Source organism: Jaculus jaculus, chromosome 11, assembly GCF_020740685.1.
Source record: "Jaculus jaculus isolate mJacJac1 chromosome 11, mJacJac1.mat.Y.cur, whole genome shotgun sequence".
Classification (NCBI taxonomy): Eukaryota; Metazoa; Chordata; class Mammalia; order Rodentia; family Dipodidae; genus Jaculus; species Jaculus jaculus.
In genome coordinates this window covers 17,471,169-17,477,168 of record NC_059112.1, presented here as the reverse complement: position 1 = coordinate 17,477,168, position 6,000 = coordinate 17,471,169, and positions in this window count along the sequence as shown.

The window sequence follows — 6,000 nt, the reverse complement described above, 5'->3', positions numbered from 1 at the left end:
CACAGTCCTGGCTCTCAAAGGACATTTATTGTATTTAATTCAGCAGTTTTGATGTTTTTTTAGCTGGAGGAATTTTCAGAACATCTTGTCTGCAGTATTGCCAGGAACAATTCATCTTGTTTTCCTAGTCAGCTTTCAAGGCTCCACTCAAAGGTCGCCTCATGTAAAAGCTTTCCATCCTTCTCTGCAAGGAGCTGGATTCTCTTCTGCTAATGACATCCCTGGCCCCTTGTGACGCCTCCACGCCAGGGCTGGGGTTCACTCAGCAGAAGACTGCTTCAACCGTGTCCTGCCTCTGTGTAGTGCTGACACAGGAGAGAACTTAATACTCATTAAATTAATAAGTAAAGGGCTGGAGAGATGGCTTAGCTGTTAAGGCGCTTGCCTGCAAAGCCTAAGGACCCCGGTTCAATTCTCCAGGTCCCATGTAAGCCAGATGCATATGGTGGCACATGCGTCTGGAGTTCATTTGCAGTGGCTAGAGGCCTTGACGTTCCCATTCTCACTCTCTCGGTCTCTAATAAATAAAAAATATATTGAAAAATAACAAGTAAAGCATTAAGTAATAGTGTGCTAATACTATAGATCATATCCGCATGCTTACTCCCAACTGGTTTTTGCTATAGTTGGATTCAAGTGTCCCCCAAAGCCCATACAGCCTTGGTCAGCAGCACGGTGCATTTGGGAAGAAGTCTGAACCTTCCAGAGGTGGGGTCTAGGGACTGGGTAGATGACTCAGTTGCAATAGGAATTAACGAGTCAGTGAGAATAATCAGGCAAAATCCACTTCAGAGAGAGGGAGGGAGCCTTTATTCACACGCGAACCTCTGCTGGCCAATGCCAAAACCTGACAGAGGCTCTAAACTCAGATAGTCCCGGACTTATACACCTTTCACAACCCTTTGTGTGAATTCTCCTGCGCTTAGAGAAGGGAGAGATTTACATCCATGAGCACAGGGTTCTGTCAGATAAGATTAGGTGCAGGCAGCTTTCTCCTGAAATAAGGTAGTTACATATTGTCCCAAAGGGTCAGGCTCAGAGTCCCCAAATTGTTGTTAGCCACCATCAGAGGAATCTCCCCACTGCAGTTTCAGAGGAGGGAAGTGAAACATCTATCGCTTCACTGAAAGTCCTAGGAGCATTTACATTTCTTGTAGACACATTGATTATATTCCATCTAAACTAATATAAGATGGAAACTCTAGATATATGGTATTCCTTCAAGAAAATGAGTGAAGTGCTTGCCACACAAGCATAAGGACATGAGTCCAGAGCCTCGATACCCCGTAAATGCCGAGTGTAACAGCACGCAGCTGTAAGCCCAGGACTGGGGAAGTGGAGATAGGAGGGTGCCTGGGACTTGCTGGTTAGCCAGTCTAGCTGGATCAGTGAGCTCCAGGTTCAGTTAGTGACCCTGTCTCAAAAGTTAAGTCGTGCCAGGCGTGGTGGCTCACGCCTTTAATCCCAGCACTCGGGAGGCAGAGGTAGGATTGCCGTGAGTTCGAGGCCACCCTGAGACTACTTAGTGAATTCCAGGTCAGCCTGAGCTAGAGCGAGACCCTACCTTAGAAAACCAAAAAAAAAAAAAAAAAAAAAAGTTAAGTCGAGGGCTGGAGAGATGGCTTAGCAGTTAAGTGCTTACCTGTGAAGCCTAAGGACCCTGGTTCGAGGCTCGATTCTCCAGGACCCATGTTAGCCAGATGCGCAAGGGAGCGCACGCGTCTGGAGTTCATTTGCAGTGGCTGGAGGCCCTGGCGTGCCCATTTTTTTTTTCTCTCTCTCTCTCTCTACCTCTTTCTCTCTCTGTCTGTCGCTATCAAATAAATACATAAAAATAAACAACAACAACAAAAAATAAAGTTAAGCCAGGCACGGTGGCACATGCCTTTAATCCCAGCACTTGGGAGGCAGAGGTAGGAGGAATGCCGTGAGTTCAAGGCCACTCTGAGACTACATAGTGAATTCCAGGTCAGCCTCAGCTAGAGTGAAACCCTACCTCGGAAAACCAATATTAATAATAATAAAATAAAAAATAAAGTCAAGGGGGCTGGAGAGATGGCTTAGCGGTTAAGCGCTTGCCTGTGAAGCCTAAGGACCCCGGTTCGAGGCTCGGTTCCCCAGGTCCCACGTTAGCCAGATGCACAAGGGGGCGCATGCGTCTGGAGTTCGTTTGCAGAGGCTGGAAGCCCTGGTGCGCCCATTCTCTCTCTCTCCCTCTGTCTGTCTTTCTCTCTGTGTCTGTCGCTCTCAAATAAATAAATAAATAAAAATTAAAAAAAATAAAAAAAATAAAGTCAAGGCTCTGGAATGATGGCTCAGTGGTTAAGGTGCTTGCCTGCAAAGCCAAAGGATCTAGGTTCGATTCCCCAAGGCCCATGTAAGCCAGATGCATATGGTGGCGCATGCGTCTGGAGTTCTTTTTGCAGCAGCTGGAGGCCATGGTACATCCAGTCTCTCTCTCCCTCTCTCTGCTCTTGATGTTTTGTTTGTTTCCTGGTGCTGGGGATAAAACCTCAGTGTCTTGGGCATGCTGGAAGAGATCTCTACCACTGACATACAGTCTCAGCCCCAGAAGCACTGTTTTCATGTATTTATTTATTCATTTGTACCTAATTTCATCCCAAAGTAAATTAGCAGTGTAGTGGTTTCCTACAACATACATTACGTCTTGAATGTGACTCATACTGGTTTATGAGCCTTAATTCATCCATTCAGCTAGATGTAGCAGAGCTAATTTTATTATTTCTCACCCGGGCTATTACAATTATGTCCTGATTTATCTGCCTCCAATCTCTTCTGTCCTTGAATCTGCTGCGAGCAGTGTTTTCAGCAGCAGAATATATTGAAAGAAATGTAAAAAAATAAAAATTAAATTAAATTAAAATAAAAAAAAAAAAGCAGGACATGGCAGTGTAGGCTCTTAATCCCAGCACTCGAGAGACAGAGGTAGAAAGATTGCCGTGAATGCAAGGCCATTCTGAGAATACACAGTGAATTTCAGGTCGGCCTGAGCTAGAATAAGGCTCTGCCTCAAAAAAAAAAAAAAAAAAAAAAACATGTCAGTCAAAGACCCACAAAATTAAACGTGTAGCAGCTTGAGTTCAAGTGTGAGAGAGGAGAGACATGGGACTCTGTCTTCTTAGTTCTCGCTCCCCAGACTCCCAAGAACTTACCTCTCCCGGTGTCTGCAGAGAATCAACAATCTTCTCTACCATCCATCTACCTGTGTTCTCAGTCATAGTGTTGTGTCTTTTTCATGACTGATTATGTGCTGTATTACAGATAATTTTCTGGGGGCTGGACAGATGGCTCAGTGGTTAAGGCACTCACCTGCAAAGCCCAATGACCCGGCTTCCATCCCTCAGTACCCACATAAAGCCAGATGCACAAAGTGGCGCATGTGGCTGAGCTCATTTGTAGTGGCTGGAGGCAAATACAAACGTATGTACACAATCAATGTTTTAATCATTGAAGTGCCAATGTTTGTATTACATTGGGTTTGAAATAACTTGGAGTGGATTCATGTCGTGCTTTGAATTCACAATGTTTTTTTGTGTGTTTTATTTTTCTGAGGTAGGGTCTCACTGCAGCCCAGGCTGACCTGGAATTCACTATGTAGTCTCAGAGTGGCTTCGAACTCTCAGCAATACCCCTCCCTCTACCCCCAAGTGCTGGGATTAAAGGCGTGTGCCATCACGCTCTTATTTTTATTTTTATTTATTTGAGAGCGACAGACAGACAGAGAGAGAAAGAGACAGAGAGAGAGGAAAAAAAAATGGGTGCGCCAGGGCCTCCAGCCACTGCAAATGAACTCCAGATGCATGCGCCACCTTGTGCATCTGGCTTAAGTGGGTCCTGGGGAATCCAGCCTCGAACTAGGGTCCTTAGGTTTCACAGGCAAGCGCTTAACCGCTAAGCCATCTCTCCAAACCAATGTCTTCTTTTTTTAAAAATGTTTTACTTATTTATCATTTATTTGAAAGACAGAGAGAGGAAAGAGGCACATATAGAGAGAATTGGAACACCAGGACCTTTAGCCACTGCCAATGAACTCCAGACACATGCTCCACCTTGTGCGTTTGGCTTTACATGGGCACTAGGGAATCGAACCTGGGTCCTTTGGCTTTACAGGCAGGTGCCTTCAATATGTCTTCTTGAGTATGAAATTCCCCCATATTAATGGCATATGGGAGGACATCAATGTGCATATCTTGATGGACTGAGGTCAAGAGCAGTGGGTCTAAAGGCTGTCTTCAGTGTCTCTATAAGAAGAGATTCCTTGGGCTGGAGAGATGGCTTAGCGGTTAAGCGCTTGTGTGTGAAGCCTAAGGTCCCCGGTTCGAGGCTCGGTTCCCCAGGTCCCACGTTAGCCAGATGCACAAGGGGGTGCACGCGTCTGGAGTTCGTTTGCAGAGGCTGGAAGCCCTGGCGCGCCCATTCTCTCTCTCTCCCTCTATCTGTCTTTCTCTCTGTGTCTGTCGCTCTCAAATAAATAAATAAAAAATTTAAAAAAAAAGAAGAGATTCCTTAAAACCATCCAACCTCCACAGCCCCCAGCATGAGGGGACCAGTCTGTGAGTCAGTCCCTCCAGCTCACACAGTTGGGGCTCCTCCCTCAGCCCCTCCAGGACTCCAGTGTCCTCAGACCACCTCCTTTCTGTCTTCACATTTGCTGGCCCTGTGCCTAGAAAATTCGCTTGATTTTCCTCTTCCTGCTCCAATTGCTTTGCAAGAAAGCGCCTCCAAAGGCAGGTGTGCTTTAAATTGCATGGAGGGTGGGTAGAGGATGGAGGAGGGAGGGGGAGGGGGAGGAAAAGGAGGAGGGGGACAGACATGTCGAGTTTTGACCCTCAATACCTGGCTCTGACCTCTCTTGGGCTTGCTTGGGGTTCACTGGCATTCTGTGGTGCCCTCATTTGGGGCTTTGTAACATCTCATTGCATTTGACTGTCATTGAAAGGCTGCAGTCTCGTCTTAGCCATCTGTGTGTCCTCGGGGTCTGTGACACTGTGACCACGGAACACATTATTTTTTCCTTTCTTAATGGAGAACAAAGAATGCTGCCATATGCTTTCAGGGTTGGGTTTTTGTTTTCTTTTCTTTTCTTTACTTTCTTTTTTTTTGATCCCTTTCTTCCCTTTAGTTAAAACGACTCTTATTGCTGGAGAGATGACTCAGCAGTTAAGATGCTTGCCTGGGAAGCCTTAAGAACCCAGGTTCTATTCCCTGGTACCCATGTAAGCCAGCTGCACAAGGTGGCACATGTGTCTGGAGTTCATTTGCAGTGGCTGGAGGCCCTGACACACCTATTCTCTGTCTCTTTCTAAGCAATTTTTTTTTAATGACCCTTAAAAACACTCTTTTGGGTTGGAGAGATTTCTCAGTGGTTAAGGCACTTGCTTGCAATGCCTAAAGACCTGGATTTAATTCCCCAGTACCCACATAAAACTAGATGCACAAAGTGGTGCATGCATCTGGAGTTCATTTGCAGTGGCAGAAGATTCGGGTACACCCATTCTCTCTCTCTGCAAGTAAATAAAGAAAAATAAAATATTTTTTTAAACATATTCTTTTGGTGGGCTGGAGAGATGGCTCAGTGGCTAAGACATTCCCCTGCGGAGCCTGGTGACCCAAGTTCAATTCCCCAGTACCCATTAATATGAAGTCCATTTGTAATGGCTGGAGGTCCTGGCATACCCTGACTCTCTCTTCCCTCTCTCTGCAATAAAATATCATTTTTAAAAATACTCTTTTGAGGTGGCAGAAAGAATGTAAGAGCCAAAGGAAGGGTAGGACTCCTTACAACATGCTCCTCCAGACACAAAATGGCCTGGATACCCATGGCCTCACAGTGCCTGACATTACTTACAAAAGACCATCAAAATAGGAGGAAAAGATGATGACATCAAAATAAAAGAGACTGATTGAGATGGGGAGGGGATATGATGGAGAATGGAATTTCAAAGGGGAAAATGAGGGGAGGGAGGGTATTACCATGGG